Genomic DNA, 22,147 nt, shown 5'->3' with positions numbered 1-22,147 from the left:
CCAGGCTCTAGTTAAGGGCCCCTACCAGAGCGCAAAGTAAGGTTAATTATCCTCCTCCCCAACCTTGCATCTAATTTCTTTGGAGGCTTTAGGCTGAATGCTACCGACCCAATTCAATTTAAGATTTTCTTTTAGGAAAAACACCACTGTTCTTTCCTTTGGAGAGAATGAAGTGTTAGGTCCCCCAATAATGGGTCCGTGATTAAAAGAGCAAGACTGATACAAAGCGAAGGTCAAGCAAAGCTTGATTTCAAGCCAAGCATCAATCAAACCAAAGGTGTGGGGCCACGCCTCTAACAGAGAGGACGACCTCTCTCTGCTTCACAGACTAGCTTTTCCCGGCAAAGACCTTGTGGTTGGGCCTGGCCTGCACAGGTGGCCAATGAAATTGTAACACAGAGAAAGCTGCAGTCATGTTAGGTCACACATAAGTGACCAACTGAATTACCATTTACCCTAGTAGATATCTGAACCAGCCTACTTTGGTCAGAATTGGCGCCCAAAAGGTGCCCAAAGGGTAGGGCCCATACTCCTTGGTAACTAGGGAGACCCTAGTAACTAGTTACTAGGGTAACTAGGGTAACTGTCTCCACCTGGCATGATCCACCCTTGTATTTGGGCTTTGTTACCTGGGACCGGTTTCCGGGACTTGTTTTTAAGGCAGTCGCCTGGGGGAAGGGAGTTAGGGACAGTTTAAGTTTTAAACAACAAAATTATTGTTTAACTGGATGGAAGCACTCTGGCTAAATAGGTCCTTACAGGAAGAACTTAAAGTTGGCTGTAACTTAAATATTGCTAATGGTTATTCAGTTGCTAATCTGACTCACTGATCTGTATGGGGACTTTGTCTAACATTGAGCACATTAAGCACTTACACTAATGATCTGTTTGGTTCCCAGGAGGATACAAAGATGAAGGAATGGCTTCTCCAAAATTTCCAGTCTTGGGGAAAGGGCAACAAGGACAAAAATCACAAAACATACCCCGGGGCTTGAGTTCACCCCCAGTGGGGAAGTCTAGTCTTTGGAAGTAGAATTTCAGGGAGAGGTATTCTAGGCCTACCATACATAGTACTTGGGCTCTGTGACTAATAATGTTTAGTTCAAACTCCATAAAAAGCCCCTCCCCAATTCCCCCTGAGTAAAGTTCCTTGCCATGCTGCTGTCCCTTAAACCCAATTTTGCCTCTGTAGAACAGCTCCTATATGCCAAATAGTCTTCATAAAAAACACTGTGGGATGGGAATTATGATCCCCTTCCTGTAGATGAGTAAATAAATGAAGTGATTTGTTCAAGATAAAAATCAAGAGGCAGAGCCTAGACTCTATTATAAAGTTAGATTCCAGGTATAGGTTCTTTCTATAGCACCGTAACTGTCAACGCCATTGAAAACTGCATCCCAGTAGCCTACTAAAAATTAGTATTTTTTTAAACAAACCAAAAAAGTCTGATTTATAAAAGCATTTTAAATACCTAATAGTAAAAATGATGCAACAGTGAAAGGTTATTGACTCATAAACACAAAGTATCCTTAATGTAATTATGTAATACATATTTATATAGTTAGAGCTGTTTGGTGGCAAATACTTATTAATAAACTTCTGGCCAACTCAATGTAAAACATTGGTTAAATCAGCATAGAAATCTTTAGACTTTTAGATTACCAAGAGAACATTATATGGTAAACTCTCAAGTGTAGAAAAATATAGAATAGCCTCTCCCCTCCCATGGCCCTAATAAAACAGCAATGGGAATTGCCACATACAGTATAACTAAAGTAAGAGTAATGGCCCAATTGAAACCTACAACCACAGCTACATCCTTCCTGAAAGTTCACCATGTAACTAGATTTCGTTAGAGATAATATTGAGGGACTGTCAAAATTCTTGTCACACTGGAATTTCCTTCTATTGACTTTTTCAAATAAGTAAACTAACAGCTGAAAATTAAAATTCATCTGTCAGAACAAGAAGAATACGTAGTCTTATTTAAGTTTGTCTTCTGTGGTCTATTACAGGGAGAAATTCTAAAATACATAAGAAATACATGTATATATATTCTTATATTGCTGTGTTGATTTCATTCTATTGTTTTTGTCTTGTTCCTTAACAAAGGTAAAAACTGCCAGCTCTCCTTCTACCTACCAAGACATGGGATCAGATATTCCATTACAAAAGGGACAGTGCCAAATTTGGTGTAAACTGTAATGTAAATTGTTGGAGTGGGAACAACTAAATAAGATTGGAGCAAATGTGTGCAGGAGAGGAGTGCTGGTGAGCCTCCTCAAACACGTTGAAATATTTTATTATTATTCTGTCCTTCCCAATAGCCAACAAGGTCATCAGTACAAGCCCCAATATTCCCCAAATAGAATTCCACGGTACCAATATTGCAAGATGTAGTGAAAACAGCAGAGACTTTAGAATTCGTTCTGCAGGGCGCCTGGGTGGCTCAGTGGGTTAAGCCGCTGCCTTCAGCTCAGGTCATGATCTCGGGGTCCTGGGATCGAGTCCCACATCGGGCTCTCTGCTTAGCAGGGAGCCCGCTTCCCTCTCTCTCTGCCTGCCTCTCTGTCTACTTGTGAACTCTCTCTCTCTCTGTCAAATAAATAAATAAATAAAATCTTAAAAAAAAAAAAAAAAAAAAAAAGAATTCGTTCTGCATCCAAACTTCAGCTGTGCCACCTACTAGTTGTTCCAATTACTTAACATCTCTAAGCCTCAGTTTTCTCTTCTGTAAAATGAGAATCGTGATTCCCTTATTTATGATAATTATGTGAGAGATGAAGTAATCAACATTGTATCTGACATATAGGAGGTGATTAATAAATGGTCGCTACAGTTACATGGTGGAAGAGAACCATGCTGGTTTGGGATTATAGCTGCCTTGGATTTGTAGATGTGAAGCTCCAGCATAACAATTTTAAGCAGAGCAAAGCTGTCTGTGCAGTAGAGGAAGTTAGGACCATAATTTATGCTTTTCTACACCCAGCCCAGTGTGGGCTTTTAAAAAGCGTATATCCTACCACTTCTATACCCCCTTCCCTTTGCTCAGTTAGAAAGGACAGGAAAAAGGAAAAAAAAAATCACAATCAGTGGAAGGAAAAACTTGGCAGTTATTTTAAAACTCTATAATGTCAGAGAAATTGATTGAACATCCAAAATAGTCCATTAAAAGGAAAAAAAAAAATCTGGGGTGCCTGGGTGGCTCAGATGGTTAAGCATCTGCCTTCATTCACTTCAGATCATGATCTCCAGGTCCTGGTATTGAGCTCCATGTCAGGCTCCCAGCTCAGCAGGGAGTCTGCTTTTCCTTCTTCCTCTTCCTCTCCCCTTGTTTGTGCTGTCTGTCTCTCTCTCGCAAATGATTTTTTTTTAATCTTCAAAAAAATAAAAGGAAAATATCTGTAAATACATATTTATCAGAAAAGACAGAAACTTACTTAAAACTTGATGAAATTAAAGGTGTTAGCCCCTGGTTTGAAGAAAATTCCAGATTCCATATATTTCAGTTGCACAGTGAAGTTCACGCATTAAATGGAGCAAATAGCAAAGTCAGTTGGCTTCTGAAGAGAATGACACACTACAGCAGCAGTAAGCTTGGGCTTTTGTTGTGCTGTTTCTGGAGATGGAAAGAAAAAATGTAAGAATAAAATGTCAGAAGTAATTAAGATGATACTAGCATGTACTTATTATATACTCAGGATTGTGCTAGGCACCATAGGCACTAATCAAGGAATTTCCCATTTGGTGAAGAGACAAGTCTTAAAAACAGGAACTAGTTCGGTAAGAGTCCATGAGAGTGGCTATTTAAAAGCCAGCATGAGTGTTAAAGATAAGATTAGAGGAAGGCATCAGAAACATTAGGGAAATTTTCACAAGGGAAGTGGGAATCAAATGGAACATTTAAAGATCATAGGGTTTGGGGTACCTGGCTGGCTCAGTCAGTAGAACATGGGACTCCTGATTTCACCGTTTTGAGTTCAAGCCCCACCTGGAGTGTGGAGCCTACTGAATAAATAAATAAATGAGCAAGCAAACCAACCAACCATAGGATTTGAAGATGAAAAAGTGCAACATTGAAGTGAGGAACACAGCTCAGGGTTGGAATGAGCTTCGCTAATACTGAGTCAGTGAAGAGCATGGCCTGGTTTGAAAATAAAGTTTGAGGTCAAAGCATGGAATATTTTGAATGCCAGAATAAAGAGCTGAACTTTATTCTGTAGAAAATGGGAGCCACTGAATAATTATTTTTGTGGCACTAATAAGATGAAAGAATTTTAGGAAGATTAATCTGATTACAGGATCCAAGATTTAAGGAAGAAGAAATTTAATACTTTTGAGGTTTGTTGTTGAAAATTATAGATCTTCAAAAATGCAATAATGTATATAAAGGACAGCATATATGGGTAAGTCCTACTGAACCATTTAATACCAAATAATTATTTATTAAGTTCTTAACTTGTAAGTAAAATACAATATAGAAAGAATTAACTATGACACATATTTTCCTAAAATCCTATAAGAGAAAATTATGTGTTTATATATATCGATTTATTTATACATCAATCATATCCATAACTTATTTTTCTATAATCTTAACTACATTTGTGACTAATACATTACTACATTGCTTAGCTACATTTGAAAGGGTGTCTCACTAGAGCTTTAAAAAGCACTACATATATATACTCAAATGTACTGCTCTGTTTTGATATTTTAATAATGATTAATTACATTCAATTATGTTAACTAAATTTTTTTCTAAATTTAATTCCCATTCATGTAGAATTTTATTCTTGATGAAGAGTAACTTTGTGAGAGCCTTGAGAATTTTTAATTCTGGTAAGCTACATATACTATCTATTTACAGTTGTTTAAGAACTAAATTTGTAGAAACTTTATTTTGGAATCTTTCTGTTGAGTTCATTAATCATTATGTGCTCTGTTTTTATCTTGGAAAACATCAGTTTTGATAATAAAGTCTTATAATTACAACTTAGAAAATGATTTTCATCCTGTTCTATGGGACATTTTTCAGAATACTTCTTCCACAAATAAAGATACAGCAGGGATGGGGTTCTGCGGTTTTTCAATAGCTGATTCCTGTACCTTCAACAGTCTATCTTAAATAAAGGCAATAGTACATTTCATAGAGCTTTGGTTCTAAAGACCTAGATTTATCAGATACCTATCTTTACAGCACTGCAGAAGAAATACATGCTTCATGGTTTTTAATGTGAGCCCACTTGAGTCTCTCTGTTATTAAAGCATGTGGTAATAAATACCTTGTCAAAAATGTGTTTATCTTATACTTGTCTTGTTTATTACATCATGCTGGTTGTTGCTAGAATGAGGTGGGGTCTCTAGGAGCTTGTGCTGGATCTAACCCAGCCACACCCACTCCCAATCAGGCAAAAGACACAATTCAGAAGATGCGTGGGACTTCTTAAACAGTATCAGCACTGTTTAGGCATTTTGCAGAAGTCACTACTTCAGTTCCTCATTTTCCTTGATCTCTTAGCCATACTCAACTGCGTCCTTCTTAAAAGGCCTTCTTTTCCTGGACTTTAGTAAGGTCTTGTTCATTCCTGGTTTTTCCTTTCCCAACTCAGGAACACTTGCTGGGTCATTGTCTTCTACCCAGCGTTCATATTCTGGAATTCTTTGAAGATGCTGCTGTTTCACAACTCTTTCAGGAATTCAGTCACCATTTAGTGATCTCACATTCCCTGTAAAGCAGGGATCACAAATCGATAGCCTGTAGTCGTACCATTTATTTTTCTTTTTTAAAGATTTTATTTTTAAGTAATCTCTACACCCAGCATGGGGCTCAAACTTACAGCCCCACTATTAAGAGCTGCACGCTCCACTGACTGAGCCAGCCAGGGGCACCCCCATCATACCATTTGTACATGACAAAAACTGTTTGAATTTAAATACTTCAGCAGAAGCATGCTTCTTCCTCTCCCACAACCTTTCTTCTCTGTAGGCAGTTGAGTTAGCCCTCTGTTGCCCAAGGCTTGAGCTCCTTCCAGCTGGCTTCAGGGTTTCTCCCCCCCGGAAATGTACCCTCCCCCTGCCACCAAACCCCACATCCCCACCCTAGTCCCCCAACTCCTGCACCGCTGACACATCCAAAGTTAGCTTTCCAAAATCTTCCAGGCCTGGGGCAGATCCCTCTGAATTCTGTCCTCTACTCTTCTTCCATTGCACACACTGCAGCTCGTTTTTATATATTAAACTTGTATGATTATTTGAATAATGTTTGTCTCCATGTCACTGGAAACTCTAAGAGCAGGGACCGTGTGTTGTGTGTGTGTGTGTGTGTGTGTGTGTGTGTCGATGCTCCCTTATCATTGCATTCCTAGCACCTAACCCAGTGATCATAAATTTTTTTTATGAATGTTTCAGGGAAGTAAGAATTCTCTCTTTCAAAGGCTACTGATGCATTTCAACCTTCTAGAAATGAGCTGTTGAGACCAGCCAAAAAGGTAATGTACTCTGAATTTTATTCACTTAAAATAGGAACTTTAATCCATTTTATTTGCTCAAAACAGTGTCTTCCCCCCTTCATTTGCAAAGCAGTTTTTTAGACTCCTCCTACAGTTTCCAAGATGGGTCAACAGTCTTCACAATTTCACAGCATAACTTGTCTCTGAAAATGAGGGTAGTTTCTTGAACAGTACAGAGAACTCCCATAAAAAATTGAGAACCTTCTTTCTACACATAAAAGTTAAGCACTACATCATAAAAAAAGACTTAATAATATAATTCAGTAAAAATGTACAACTATTCATGTTTAAAACATAATATAGTCATGATAGCACACAACTATTAAAAAAGATAAGCTGGGGGAGCCTGAGTGGCTCTGTTTGTTAAGCAGCTGCCTTCGGCTCAGGTCATGTTCCCAAGGTCCTGCGACTGAGCCCAGATCCTGCTCCCTGCTCAGTGGGGAGTCTGCTTCTCCCTCTGCTGCTCCCCCTGCTTTTGCACAGGCCACAAGTGCATGCGGGCTCTCTCTCAGATAAATAATAAGCAAAATCTTTAAAAAATAAAATGATTTTTTAAAAATAAAATAAAGCTGTATATTTGTCAATGGGATATGTATAAGATTTAGTAAGTCAAAAATCAAGTTAAATACAATAGGTATGATTCCAATTTTGAGAAGAAATGTAATTGGTAGAATATGGATAGAAAAAAAATTAGGAGGAACATACACCAAATTATCAATTTGAGGGTATAACTTTGGAGATTTTCAGTGTTTGTGTTTTATATTATTACAATTCTCTTGTATTTTTACATTGAGCATCTATTACTTTTGTAAAGAAGAGAAAAATTTGTAAAAGAAAAAGACACTTGATTAGAACAAACTCTTCCAACTGAATAACGAGGCAACACTGAGTTAGAAAAACAGGCCAAATACATGAAACACAGGACATTAAAAAAGGAAATACAAATGACTGATAGGCATGAGGGAAAAAATTTCATTCTCAATGATAATCAAAGAAATACCACGCAAGCATTGATACAGTCCTTTTCAGTTCATTAAATTAGCAGAGATTTAAAACATAATGACCAATAGTCCAGCATGAGGGAGACAGTCCATCTTGCTTGCTGCTTGAAACCAACCTAGGTGGATACAACCTTTTTAGATGACAACCTGGTAATCTGTATAAAAAACATTCAAAAATTATACATACTTAATTCAATTTCTAGGAATTTATCCTAGGAAAATAATCATAAACACTACAATTTATATACCAAGGATATTTGTTACACAGCTATCAGGGAAAAATTAGAATTATTGCTATTATCCACTAAAAGAATATGAATTAAATGAATCCTGGTATATTCATACAAAATAATAATATGTAGCCTTTTTGTTTAAGATTTTATTTATTTATTAAGTAGGCAGAGAGATAGGCAGAGAGAGGAGGAAGCAGGCTCCCCGCAGAGCAGAGAGCCCGATGTGGGGCTCAATCCCAGGGCCCTGGGATCATGACCTGAGCCGAAGGCAGAGGCTTAACCCACTGAGCCACTCAGGCGCCCAATATGTAGCCATTTTAAAATCATATTTTAGAAGACCATTTAACAACTCAAAAAATTCATATCTTTTATAAGTGAAGAAAAAGCAAATTTCAAAAGTATATATAGCATAATGCTGATTGTGTGTGTGCACATAGTAAAAAGTGATCACAGTGTTAACAATCATTATCCATAAGTAATATAAAGTGGGAATGACTTTTATTTTTGTCCTGATTCTTCCCTGCATTTTTCAAAGTTTCTCTAATGGTTATATAATGTATTATCTTTACAGTCATAAAAAAAGTTCTTTTAAAAGCTGCTGGCCTATGCTTTGGAAAAAAATTTGGCAGTTCCTCTAGAAGTTAAACAGAGTTACTGTATGATCCAACATATCTACTCCTAGATATGTTCCTGAGAGAACTGAAGGCATATGTACTAGCAATTACATACACATGAATGTTATCGCAACATTATGCAGAATAGCTCCCCTCAAAAATAGAAATAACCCACGTGTCTGTGAACTGATGGATGGATAAGCAAAATGTCCTATGCCTATTCAATGGACTATTATTCAGCCATATAGAGGAGGATACAGATTCATGCTACAACCTGGATGAAACTTGATTACATTATGCTAAAAGTAAAAGGAGTTTGTCAAAGAGGCCACCTGTTGTAGGAGTCCTTGTCCAGAATAAGCAAAATCATAAAAACGGAAGGTTGGTTACTGATTACCAGGGACTGGGGAGAGGGAAAAATGATGAGTGACTGCCAATGAACACAGGGTTCCTTTGGGGAATGATGAAATAATTCTGGAATTAGATAGTGATGATGGTTTGCACACAACCTTGTGAATATACTAAAACCCACTGAATTTTAATGCTTTAAAAGGGAGTGTTATTATGGTATATGAATCATATCTCAGTTTTTAAGTGTGGAAAAAATTTGGTGGCCTATCAAAGTTCTCTGGAAAAGAGAAATAGCATTTTAAGTAAATGCTACTTTATAAACATAACCTACCAAGTGGTAAGTGCAGTGGTGGAGGGGTGGGAACAGAGGGAAAGCACCTGGGGGTTAGAGGAGACCTCCATTAAAATGGAGATTCTCGGGGCGCCTGGGTGGCTCAGTGGTTAGGGCCTCTGCCTTCGGCTGGGGTCATGGTCTCAGGGTCCTGGGATCAAGCCCTGCATGGGGCTCTCTGCTCTGCAGGGAGCCTGCTTCCCCCTCTCTCTCTGCCTGCCTCTCTGCCTACTTGTGATCTCTGTCTGTCAAATAAATAAATAAAAATCTTAAAAACAAACAAACGGAGATTCTCAAACTTTTTGCAAATAATAAATAAAATTACTAATTCATTTAAAAACAGCAGTAATGGTCCATTGTATCACTCAGTTCTCTCAATAATGACATTTTACATAACTGCAAGACATTCTCAAAACCAAGACCTTCATATTGGCATAATACTGCTGACTACAGACATTATTCACTTTTACCAAATCTTGCAGGCACTCACTTAGCTGAAAAGACTATATGACAACATTAAAATTTTTTAAATAAATGATTAGAACTACCCATTTCCCTCTAAAAGCAGTCTGATTACCTTATACAGAAATATATGAAATTTTTATTATAAAATAGTTTAAATATACAGAAAGGTTATATTAAAATATAGCTATGGGCACCCGGGTGGCTCTGTGGGTTAAAGCCTCTGCCTTCAGCACAGGTCATGATCCCAGGGTTTTGAGATCGAGCCCCACATCAGGTTCCCTGGGAGACTGCGTCCTCCTCTCTCTGCCTACTTGTGATCTCTGTCTGCCAAATAAATAAATAAAAATCTTTAAAATAAATATATATAGCTATGTACCTACATTATCTCCATGTACATCTTTATACCTTTACTACCTATGTGAATATCCGTGAAAATAAATAGTATTACTTTGCATATCTAAAACCCTTATGTACAAACTGTATCACAATACACAAAAGAATCTATTTTTTAAAATATAAACATTCTATCATAGTAATACATACTGTCAAGTGCTAGTTGGAGAAGGAACTTTGTCACTCTCTCTGCCCCCCTTTCTCAGGAAGGGGTTATGTGGAAGTCAGAGCTGATGTTCTAGAGAGGACTTGCCTGGACTGGAATCCAGAATCTTCTATTCACCAACAATATAACACTAGACAAATTACTTAGTCTGACTCTCAGTTTCCTCATGTGTAAAACAGAGGTAATGACGGTTCCTGTTTCATAAAGCGATTTGAGTATAAATTAAGGTTATGCACAGGAAGTGCTTGGATTTGAGTATAAATTAAGGTTATGCATGGGAAGTGCTCAATACAGTGATGCAGAATACCCAGCCGTGCTCAGTGGGTTGTCATTGTCATCTCTGTTGTTGCAGATGCAAATTTAGATGTCGATCTAATGCTCTCCCCATTTTTTTTTTAAAGATTTTATTTATTTATTTGACAGAGAGAGAGAGAGAGAGATCACAAGTAGGCAGAGAGGCAGGCAGAGAGAGAGGAGGAAGCAGGCTCCCTGCCGAGCAGAGAGCCCGATGCGGGACTGGATCCCAGGACCCTGAGACCATGACTTGAGCCCAAGGCAGAGGCTTAACCCACTGAGCCACCCAGGTGCCCCTGTTCTCCCCATTTTTAATCCAGAGCCAACTCAGAGGAAGGGAGTGTTGCATGCTCTCTGGCCATGTTACCTGCCCTCCCCTGGTGGTGTGCTGATAAATAGTTAACATTCAGCTTTGAGCAAAGGCAGGGAGTGGGAGGCCACACTTTGTAGTGTTCACCAATTTCCGCCATGTAAATATTCCTGCAAGGACTAATTTCAACCTGAAGTCCGCTAAACGCAGAATTAGAAAGAGATGATCAGAATCTGCTCTCTCAAGCTTATATGAGCCTGCCCCAGCACACCCAAGAGACAGTCTCTCTTCTTTGCAGCTCCTTTGTTCATTGTTGAAACCCTGTCCTCTCAGGCAGAGGCATCTCTCTCTGACGTGCTCCTGCAGAGGTAAGAGTCTATTTATGCCTGGAAGATAAAGCCAGTCTTCAGGCCTGACGCCCACAGGGGCATTCAGGCCCAGCAAATGGCACCTTAATTCTCATCAGTTGGTGTTCTCTGCACGTCTGCTGCCCTTGGGGGATCTTGGCTGTGGCTGTGGCTTGGGTAGGATGTCTTCGGATCACATAATGCTGTCATAATACCTTCTTAAGACCAAAAGCTCCTTACCTATTTTTAACATGTAGCATTCTCTATGGCACTCTTTCTATTTAGGATGTTAAAGTAATCATTCTGCATCTTTCCACAGTCTTCATGATGATACTTTATTTTTTTTTAAAGATTTTATTTATTTATTTGACAGACAGAGATCACAAGCAGGCAGAGAGGCAGGCAGAGAGAGAGGAAGGGATGCAGGCTCCCTGCTGAGCAGAGAGCCCGATGCGGGGCTCGATCCCAGCACCCTGGGATCATGACCTGAGCCGAAGGCAGAGGTTTTAACCCACTGAGCCACCCAGGCGCCCCTATTACTTTTTAATAACTATATATTTTGATCAGTACACCTACATGTAAGGTGTATGCAAAGGAAAAAGAACCAGGACAAACACTGGGAAAAGTGGCATAAATATGAGAAAAGAATAAGAATTTCAAGAACTGAGTATAGTCTTGAATATCGACAAAGAAGTGTACCGCTGAATCTTCCAATGGGGTAACTAACAATTTTAGGAGGAGAAAGTTCATCTCTTTCTGGGGGGCAGAAGTAGGTCAAGGAAGTGAAGGAATCAAGAGCACATTTTGCGATCTGCCAGGGATGATGTTTCTGGCATGACCTCATCCACAAGTCAGGGTGAGGAAACTGAGACCCAGAGTCCTTCATTAACCTGCCCAGGGTGACCAGATCAGTCAAGAGTCAGTAAGAATGAAGGCAGTGAAGACAGAAAGAATGAACAACTCTTTCTGGAACCATGATGGGGAAAGAAGACAAAGAGCGATAGAGAGATAAAGTATAAGGATATGGAATCACTGCTTTTCTAATAAAAATAAAACTCAGTTCCTCCAAGGTTGACACCAAAAAAGAGCCCCCAGGTGACTACAGAGCCAGAAGCAGAGACCACCGAACCCTAAACCCTGTCCCAGGCGTTCATCTTTCTTCTGGGAGTCTTGGCCTCATTATCTTTGCTCCAGCAAAGGCTCCTTGGATGCTTTCTTCCTTTCATACCTGAGACCCGAGCATGAGATAACAAAAGGAATTTTTTTTACGTTGAAGTACAGCTGATACAAAGTTACATACAAAAAGCATTTCTTAACATCCCATGGCACAACCAAATCAAAGCTAGAAAGTTTAAACAACTTTTGTCAGGACAAGGGCAATGTCTTCTAACTTTGCGTGGCCAGGACGCTAGCTTATTATTATTTTTAAGATTTTATTTATTTATTTACTTACTTATTTATTTGAGAGAGAGCACAAGCAGGGGAAGGGGCAGAGGGAGAGGGAGCAGCAGACTCCCCACCAAGCAGAGGGAGCCTGACATGGGCCTCCACCCCAGGACCCTGGGATCATGACCTGAGCTTAACCAGCTGAGCCACTCAGGTGTCCCCAGGATGCTAGTTTAAACAGACAGAATGTTAAGAGATTTGGATTCAGAGGTCTACAGTGGCAATCTGAAAATAGGTGTTTTAAAGTAATGCCAGTTTATCCTTAAATTCCTGCAAATTTGGGTACCACTGCACTGGCAATTAGCAGAGAAATAAACACAGTAGCATAAATGCATGTGGTCTGACTCCCAAGAAAAGGCATACTTATAACCATGCTGGGGTCTTCACCCTAACCCTATAGGTTTGATGCTGCCTTGGCACATCCTGGCTATTTTAAACTCCAGACCAATCTGGACCCAACAGAGGGAAGGCCTCTGCCAAATCATAGATGGCAAGGGAGGGGGGAAAGAGGGCTTCCTCTATTTTTTTTCTCTATTTCTTTCTTTCTTTCTTTTTACTTTATTTGTTTATTTGACAGAAAGAAAGAGCACAAGCGGAGGGAAGAGTAGGCAGAAGAAGAGGAAGGAGAAACAGGCTCCCATCAGGAAGCCTGATGTGGGGCTGGATCCCAGGACCCTGAGCCGAAATCAGACACACAACTGACTGAGACCCCCCCAGGCACACTGCCTTCTTCTGCTCTTAACATTTTCCAAACACTGGGTCATTGGTTCCTAACTAGCTTACCAATATGGGCAAGGCCCACCTTGCCCCAAGCTCTCCCCCTTTTACTTGTCATCCCTCCAGCAGAAGATCTGACGACAGCTAGATCTCTCCTACTGGCTCCTGTATCACCAGGAGTTAAGTCTTTGGGAAGGTGACCACACATCCAGGTTGGCCTGGGGTTAGTCCTAACCTACTCCTGGAAGCCCAGAGTCCACTCTGGTTTGCTGTACTCTTTCATTCTCAAAAGGTCTCAGTTTGGATGATAAATTAGATAGTCATGCTGTCTATGAACAACAGATTTAGAACAAAAATGTGAGTGCACAAAAGCAAGCAGTAGTCTGCCAGCAATTTACATAATATCTTCCATTTATCAAGCAAATCAGTCTGCAACAAGATACACACCCTCTCAATTAACCCTCACAGCAACCCCACGAGGGAGTTTCAGGAACAAGGAGTTTACAAATGAGGGAAGTAACAGGGTTAAAACGCCTTGACCAAAGTCATCTGACTATGAGGAGAGGAACAGAATTCAAACACCCATCTGCATGACCCCAACTTCTGCCCTGAAAGGGGCCTGGCTGTCTCTTCAAGGCCTGTGGACACCGCACCCCCCAATTCCTAACTGTGAAGAAACAACTTTACCAAGAAAGTTGGTCTGTTTCAACACTAAAGGAGTACTCTCAATATTCCCTTTTTCATCTTACATTTGAAAGGAGAAATCTGTTTCTGCAGCTGTCTGTGTAATTCAGCTCTTGTTTCTGTAACCTAATTTGAAAGAATACTTCCAAAAGAAGCAACCAAGTCTACAAAAGCACAGTTTGACTCAAGTGGATCCAACCAGTTTGCAAATGGAAAATAACACCCAGGAGTGAGTTTTGCATCACAAGCATTGGTGCTCTGAGTCATTCCCAATGACACCTTGAAGATGTCCATCCAGAAAATGAATGGTTTAAAATCTTTGCATGGCTTAATCTTCTAAACCCATTGCTCTCCCAGAAAAGGTGGCTTAAGTTTTAGCCAGTCTGCAGTGTTCTTTTTTCTCCCTTTAAAAAAAAAAAAAAAGTGGGTATTTTTTTTTGCATTTTCATTTTTAATTCAAAAACACTCCCTTAATGCATTCTCTTTCTCTCTCTCTCTCTCTCTCAAACACACACACACACGTAATGCTTAAGTGACCTTTGATGAATATCCCAATCTCAGACCTGTACAATGTTACTGATTTGTTTTGTGTCCTTCTAGAGCATTTTCTATCCAGGAAATTATTTTTATTCTTCTACTTTCTGCCTTTTCCAATACCAGTATAACTGTTTTTCTCTTCCTCCCCTCAAACTCCATCATGGGGAAGCAACCAAAATCTCAGAGGTTAAAATCTCCCTCGGAGGTACAGCCGTCTGCCTCTCCCTCTGTCACCTTCACCTTCAGTCCTATGAGTGCCTAAGAGCAAAAGCTCTAGAGTCAGACTTCTGGGTGGGAATCTTGGCTCCATTACTTACTACTTGAGTGAACTTGAGCCAGTTTATTCATTCACTATTCATTCTGCAAATGTTTATTGAGTGCCCATTATTATGTGTTAGAGATAAAATGGTGTATAAGACAATATTTCTACCCTTATGGAGCTTACATTCTAGTGGGAGACATAGAATATAAACGTATGAATGAATATAGCATAATTCTAGGAAGCAATAAATGTCATGAAGAACAATGAAACAGAGTCAAGGGACAGACTTTTTTCAATCTGGACGATCGAACAAAACCTCCCTGAGGATGTGACATTAGAGCAGAGAGCTGAATAGACTTAGAGAACAAGCCATGAAGAGATGTGAAGAGAATGGCAACTACAAAGTCCCTGCGGCAGAAACGAGGAACAGCAGTAAGGCAGGTGAGCTGAAATGGAGTATAGGAGAAAGAATGGTGGCACATGAAGAATTCCGATTTCCAGCCCCCCCATCTTCCTAGCCCTGTAGTCCCCCAACACCAAAATTTCTCCAGCTCCATTGGACCCTACAGTGGTCCACTCCTTCCCTACCTTTTTATTGCCCCCCTCCTCCCTCATATCCTCACTCTCATCCTTAATCAGCTTAGATCCAAAGTCCAGTGTATTAACTACTCCCTTGCATAAACTCAGCTCCCAGCGACATGTCCTCTTTCTTCCCTCAAATCTGTAACACTTCCTCCCCGATCTTCGTCTTCACTGACAGACTTCCTATCTCACTGAGAACAACAGCAAAGCAGTCAAGGACATGCACAAGCTCCCAGCTGCCCCTGTATCCCATCCTCACCCTCTCCGTCCTGTGGGTGCCGGGGCTGAAGGCCTTCTGGCAGGTGTGCACGCTCCATCCCTCCAGCCTTCTCTAGCAAGTGTCTTCTTTCTCCTTTGTGATGCCACCAGCATAAGGAGCTGCGGTACTTTCCTCCACTGTCACAAATTCATCTCTTGATGACCCACCACACCTCAGGCTTCTGACAATCTCTACAGCATGAACACTTTCGCTCACAGTCTTTACCTCCTTCCCCCCGTTCCCTCTGGACCCTCTCCAGCAAGCTGCGGCCACCACCCCCACGGAAAGGGCCTCATTTGCTAGATCTCTGCCCTTGGCACATCCAGTGCTTGATCTTCTATCCTCGTTTCCCAGACCCATGGGCAACACTGGATCCCTCTTCCTGCATTGCCTCCCTTCTGACCTTTGCCTCCATTATTGGTCTTGCATCTGATTCCAAGCAAGACTATGCCTTTCTCCAGGATCACATCACTGCCCTGCTCACATTCTTCCCCAGAAGCCCACCCACTCAAAATCCAGGCCCCAGGAGTAGGGGTGTGGTAGGGACATACAAGTTCCTACATGGCCTGATCTTACCCCAACCCCCACCCAGGATCTCTCTGACCTCTGCTTACTCCCCTACCTTCCTGTCTCTGTTCTAGCCACATCTGCCTCTTTGCTGTTCCTCAAACATGCCAAGCACACTCTTACTCAGGGCCTTTGCACTTGCTGCTCCCCCTATCTGGAATGCTCTTCCTCCAGAATCCCCTGGGCTCACTCCTTCCTTACCTTCAGGTTTCTTTCTTTCTTTCTTTCTTTCTTTCTTTTTTAATATTTTATTTATTTATTTGACAGAGAGAGACTTTACAAGTAGGCAGAAAGGCAGGCAGAGAGAGGGGGAAGCAGGCTCCCCACTGAGCAGAGAGCCTGATGTAGGGCTTGATCCCAGGACCCTGAGACCATGACCTGAGCTGAAGGCAGAGGCTTCAACCCACTGAGCCACCCAGGTGCCCCTACCTTCAGGTTTCTGCTGTAGTGTCACTTTCTCAGAAAGACTTCACTGGCTATCTTCTTGGCCATCCTGGTGGACCCTCACTGCCACTCGGCACTCACTATTCTCCTTTTGTTTCTTTTTTAAGTTCATTATTTTTTTTAGTAATCTCTACATGGTAGAGCTCAAACTTACAACCCCCAAAATCAAAGGTCAGCAAGCTCTATGAGCCACCTAGGCATGCCCCCATTGTCCTTTTCTTTATAGAACTTATTACCACCTGATAGCCTACATATTTCTTGTGCTATTGTTTCCTCCCACTAGAATGCAAACTCTATACAGGAATAAGATGCCCGGTGTCTAGAACAGTGCCTGGCACATAGTAGGCCTCCATGAATACTTGTTGACTGAATGAAGAATTATCATGCAGATCACGCAGGGCCTTGTAAGGCCTGGAAAGGACTGTGAATTTTATTTTAAATGTGAAGGGAAGTTACGGAGAGTACATGGTGTGACTTACAATTTAAAACAGACCACTCTGGGAAGATGTAGACTTCCAGTTATGGAATGAATTAGTCACGGGGATGAAAGGTGGGACACAGGGAATAGAGTTGGTGACACTGAAATAGCTCCGCAAGGGAACAGATAGTAGTTTCGCTTTGGTGAGCACAGCCTAGAGTATAAAGAAGCGGAATCAGCTATGCTGTATGCGTAAATCTAATGTAACATTGCGTTCACAACGCTCAAATAAAAACATTTTAAAAAAAATAAAAATAAAAAGACCCCTCTGGCTGCTGGGTGTAGAGAAGAGAGTCCTAGGGGATAAGAGTGGCACTGGGGGCTGTTGAAGGCTAATGCAATGTTTAAGCAAGATGGATAAGGAGGGCCTGAGCTAAGCTGAAAAAATGTCAGAGTTTTGGATCTATTTCGGAGTGATCACAGACAGACAGAACTTGTTATAAATTGGATGAGGGATCTGAGAGAAAAAAGAGGAATTTGGTTTTGGGACTCAGTGACACTGTTTCCCCTAACTGGGAAATGGGGACAAATAGAGCATCTCCCTCATGGGATTGTTGCAAAAAGGGGAAGAGGACATCGAGTCTCACACAGTGTCGGGCCCATGGTAAACCCTCTAATAACCGTTGGTGCCTATTATGACCCCCAAGATGATTGCATTTCCCTGCGTCCTGGGTAAATTGGATTACAGAAATACCCACCCCACAGAGACTGAGGAAACAAAACACTTTATTTGCAGAGTGTACTCTCCCCTTCCAAGGGACAGATTTTGACTTTACTTAACAGAATACTTAACATTAGTGTTGGAGCAGTTTCCTCGCACACAGATACATAAAAGGATTCCTCACATTTCAAAAGAATCCTACGGCCCCTTTAAGTTGTGTTTGTCCATTCAACACTTAGCAGAAGGAGTAACTAAAAGCTAAAATTACAAACCTCTGCTGATTCAAAATCAACCCAAATGTAAGAAAAGTACATCTGAAATAATAACGATTTTTTAAAAACAGGTATTGCTGCGTTTTAATACACCAGAAGCCAAAATACCACACTGTCCAGTTCAATACAGGACACCTGGCAACGCTGTTTGTCTGTGTAACTCAGCTTTCTGCAAGGGCAACACCCAGCCCTTTTTGGCTGCCTTGGCCTGTCCTCATTTCCCCCTGGAAAACGGTCTTAAACTTAGTACAGATAACATTCTGCCGCTATTACAATTAGCAGCTTCTCTCAATGGGTCACCCGGTTTGGCAAGTGCTTCTATGGGGTAACCCAGGATCTTGTTTCAAAACCTCTCAGTGGCAGCCTCCAGGTAGCATGTGAAAAGCTGCCTGCGGGGAATTTAGGAGCTGCTTTGGGACCTTCAGTTATTAGCATCTTTTGCCTCACCAGATCTTCTGATTACTGATTATCTCCCTTATTATTATTCCCCCACTTATGGGTAGATTGGGCCATTCTTCTTCCTAGCCCCCAGGCACCTGGGAGGTTGGTGAGGACACCCTAAATCCAAGACTCCTTTCCCTCCTTGCCCCATAAATGAACTCCTCCTTAAATGCTTTTACTACCTGGGAACCTGCAGACAACCTTGAATGTGAACTGGAGCTGAAAGAATTTGCCCAGTGATTGGGTCTATGCTCCATGACCTCCAGATTCAAATGGGAGAGACCTTTGCTTCTGAAAGCAGTGTCCTGGGATCAGCAGGCTCACCAGGGAACTTGTTAGAAAGGCAGAATTAGAGGTAGTATTCCATACCTCTGAGTCAGAATCTGAGTTTTTGCAAGGTCCCCAGGTGATTCCCACTCATCTGCAAGTTTGAGAAGCCAGAGAGGTGCTCAGACCCCTTCCTTCCTGCTGACTAGGGAGAACTTCTTGTATGCGTTCTGTTAAGGGGCCCTTAAACCCCAGCCTACTTCATTGTCCACACTTTTCTTTCTTTCTTTCCTTCTTACTTTCCTTCTTCCTTCCCTTGATCTCGACACCCAACATGGGGCTTGAATTCACACCCTAAGATCAAGAGTCACATGCTCTACCGACTGAGCCAGCCAGATGGCCCGTCCTCACTTTTCAAAGAATCCTGAGCCCAGGACCTCTGACACCCTTTCTGTCCCCTTACAGCCAGCGTCTCTTTTATAGACCCCTTTCCCTTCTACCAGAACCCCCGCTCCACTCCTGGGCTCTGAGGAGGCTCCAGGCTCCACTCCTGGGACATTTCCTGGAGGGTGGCTTTCCTGCTGGGCCCAAGGAGGACCTGTGATAGCAACGCAAGTGCTCCCCTTCTGCCCTTTTTAGAGTTGCCTTAACTTGTCCAGTGACAGCCCCTGCGAGCTGGTCCAGACTGCCCTCCGCCCAGGTCTTTGGCAGGGATGTGAGCTGTTTGTCTCATGCGGAGCAAGGGATTCCCTTTGCCATGGCTTGCCCTGAAGCTGAGACCTCCCAGACTTCCCACTTAGCATGAACATACTATCCTGTTTCTTTTTCCTGCCAGGTAACTCCCTACAGCCCCAGCAGAAAAAAGAGGACACAAGTAAATGCTGCCTTCAAATGGGGACATCAGGAGGAGGAGGAGGATGAGAACTGACAACCGGCCTTGGAGAAAGAGTCATGGTTCGTCAGAAACAAGCCAACAGGAGGGGCAGGTACATTTAAAATGCTCCAAGCACTTGATTCTTGGAAGGTTTGAGGATTTTAGTTTGGGTGTTTTCTTTTAAGCTTTCCAAAAGGGAAAAAAAAAAGCTATTAGAAAACTTTTCTGGACCTTGGACACCGGAGTCCCTCCTGAAATTGTAATGTAAAGCCTTTTGGTCAGGTTAATTAACTACACGTTCTTTCTCACACTTTTTTATTTATCACACAATTGATTCCTCCCCCTGCAAAGATATATTAAAAGCCAACTTCTACGCTTTTAAAAGAACCGTTGGAATGTTGCCCATATTTATTTTTTAAATAGTGTCTTTCCAAATTTTTATGTATTTTAGTTAGCAGAAAATTACAGTACTTTTTATGTCCCAAGCACTGTCCTAGAAGGTTTATACAAAGATTAACTCATTGAATCCTTAAAGTAATCTAATAAAATATGTATTGTTATTAACTACACTTGTAGATGAGGAAATTAAGTCACAAAGAGGTTAAGTAACTTGCTAGGTCACACAGCTAATAAATGACAGAGACAGAATTCAAATCCAGGCCACAGCCATAAGCTGAATCACTAGGCATCGCTGCCTCTTTATGTGTGTGTGTGTGTGTGTGTGTTTATATGTACTTAGATTTTAAATTTAATTTCAATGTTATTTATATATAAATATTATCTATTTTTACATGTTATATTTTACATATTTTATATGTACATTATGCCCATCTTTTAAAGTATATGAGAAGGTACGAAAGAGAGATAAAAGGATTCTAGATGTAGTTTTTCCAACTGGCCATCTTTCCGCATGTTTTCAAAACACGCCTAAAACCCAATGCTGAAGGAAGGAAAATTTTTCTGTGGATCTCCTCTTCAGGAGTCTAGAGGACAAATTTCATAAGCGTCAGTTTCCTTGTCGGAGAAATGTGGTAGCCGGATTACAGGAACTAGTTTGTCAAGTGAGTGTAAGCAGCATTCCAACTTTAACATTATTAAACACTAGGTAATTTTTCTTTAGGTTCGATTCTACGGGAGATGTCATGGCTTAGTATTCCTTAAGTTAATTCTGGATTGTTCCTGCGCCTTTGGACTGAATGTGACACTCGCTTCATCTGTACAGCTGGTGTGTGTGTGTCCTGATGCGTGTGTGCCAGGTTTAAGTTTAAATGTCTGCAGTCTCAGGCCTTCGGTTCACCCAAAAGGTAACTAACGCTCCAGTAAACAAGTGGGGGTAAGGAACCGCTCTCTGTCTACTGATGCAAGTGCGCCCTCTGCTGGACCTATCTAGGTGTTGCGGCCACGTACAGGGACCTCTTCCCCTCAAGGGTAGAGCCCAGCTTTTGCCCTTCCCCGCCTGCTGTAGCATTCTAACCAAGCAACCTTTGTTTAGTACCTATCCTGAGCTAGGCACAAATGTGCTTAGGGCTGGGGATCAAAGATAAAGAAAAGTGTCGCAGCCTTAAAAGATCTCACAATCTACTGGGGCACACCAAATCAAATCATTATAATGTAACTTGAGAGGTGTGTCCCTGGAACTGTGCCTCCTCTACCATAAGTTTGCAACCACAAGTGGCATGCAAAAGCCCAAATCAAACAGCACGATACAATGTCCTTTTGTTAGGAAAGGAGGACTATGACTCATTCTAGCATTTTCTCCGTGCACAGAAACTCCGGCCTAGGAGCAATCTGGCGAACTGGTGTTGCCTTGGAGACCCAGACTACCTGGGAGTAATCCCGGTGGCCCCCATCCAAGGTCGGTGTGGGAGGGGCTACGAGGAAAGGTCAGGACTCCACAGAGAAGGAATGGAGGTTAAGAACAGGGGTCAGGAAGATATGTATGCCTTTTGATATTAAGTAAATAAGTGCATTTAAAATACACAACCAGGATCTCTGACACTTACAGTAACAAGAGCCTGGCTTATCTTCCCCACTCAATTTTGTTGGATTTTATTTTTTATTTTTTTAATAGAGTTTCTCTGATGGTATTCTTGAAACTAGTCCAGGAGGCCTCCTCACTTGCTAAAATACAAAAACTACTTCTGCTCCTCTTCTCACATCTAAATCAGACCCTGACATACCCAGCCACTCAGTGTGCCTTTTAGTTAATTTTGTCTCCTTTAGCAATGGTTTCCTTTTGCTTTAAAAGAAAATTCTGCTGTTAACAAATATGCTGCACAAGCCATGGGGGCGAAAGAACTTGGAGGAAGAGGAAGAACATGTGTTTTCCTTAATTCCTTCTCAAAATATGTGAGGGTTCTCAGAAAATAAGGGAAGTTGAGAAATATGCCACTCAATGCAGAAGTCACTTTGGACAAATCTCTTGAAACCAAGGCCTAAAGGAACAACCATCACAGTAACAAATAGTGGGTATAATTACAAATGAGGACATTCAGTGAATCTCTAAAGCAGATCCTACAGAGGTATAGTCCACCAAAACCCACGCAAAAGAAGAAAGAAAGTAAAGGCAGAGCTGGAACCCCAGGAGAGAGGAGGAAAAGCAGAAGGTGAGAATAGAGAAAGGAGAAGGCTGGGGAAG

General features: G+C 41.3%; 1 protein-coding gene and 1 long non-coding RNA gene across 3 annotated transcripts in view; one reads left to right on the top strand and one right to left on the bottom strand.

The window, feature by feature from the left end:
* TRIM13 (tripartite motif containing 13) overlaps positions 1 to 22,147 on the bottom strand; it is a 42,130-nt gene that overhangs the window by 14,723 nt on the left and 5,260 nt on the right. The window contains exons 1-2 of one of the 2 annotated variants that reach the window (XM_032315057.1): positions 5,190 to 5,258; positions 3,442 to 3,620 (exon numbers count right to left, since the gene is read on the bottom strand). The gene's annotated coding sequence lies outside the window, so the exon portion shown is untranslated. Of the gene's footprint in view, positions 1 to 3,441; positions 3,621 to 5,189; positions 5,259 to 22,147 lie in introns of those variants that run through there. The other variant, XM_032315055.1, reaches the window with a different exon arrangement.
* On the top strand, positions 14,351 to 21,548 carry LOC116574343. Its single transcript, XR_004279230.1, has 4 exons — positions 14,351 to 15,548; positions 19,471 to 19,621; positions 20,630 to 20,813; positions 21,277 to 21,548. It is a non-coding gene; the product is annotated as an uncharacterized LOC116574343 (long non-coding RNA).

This window comes from Mustela erminea, chromosome 15 (genome assembly GCF_009829155.1).
Source record: "Mustela erminea isolate mMusErm1 chromosome 15, mMusErm1.Pri, whole genome shotgun sequence".
Classification (NCBI taxonomy): domain Eukaryota; kingdom Metazoa; phylum Chordata; class Mammalia; order Carnivora; family Mustelidae; genus Mustela; species Mustela erminea.
The sequence above is the reverse complement of the archived record's forward strand: the minus strand, read 5'-3'. Positions and strand labels throughout refer to the sequence as shown.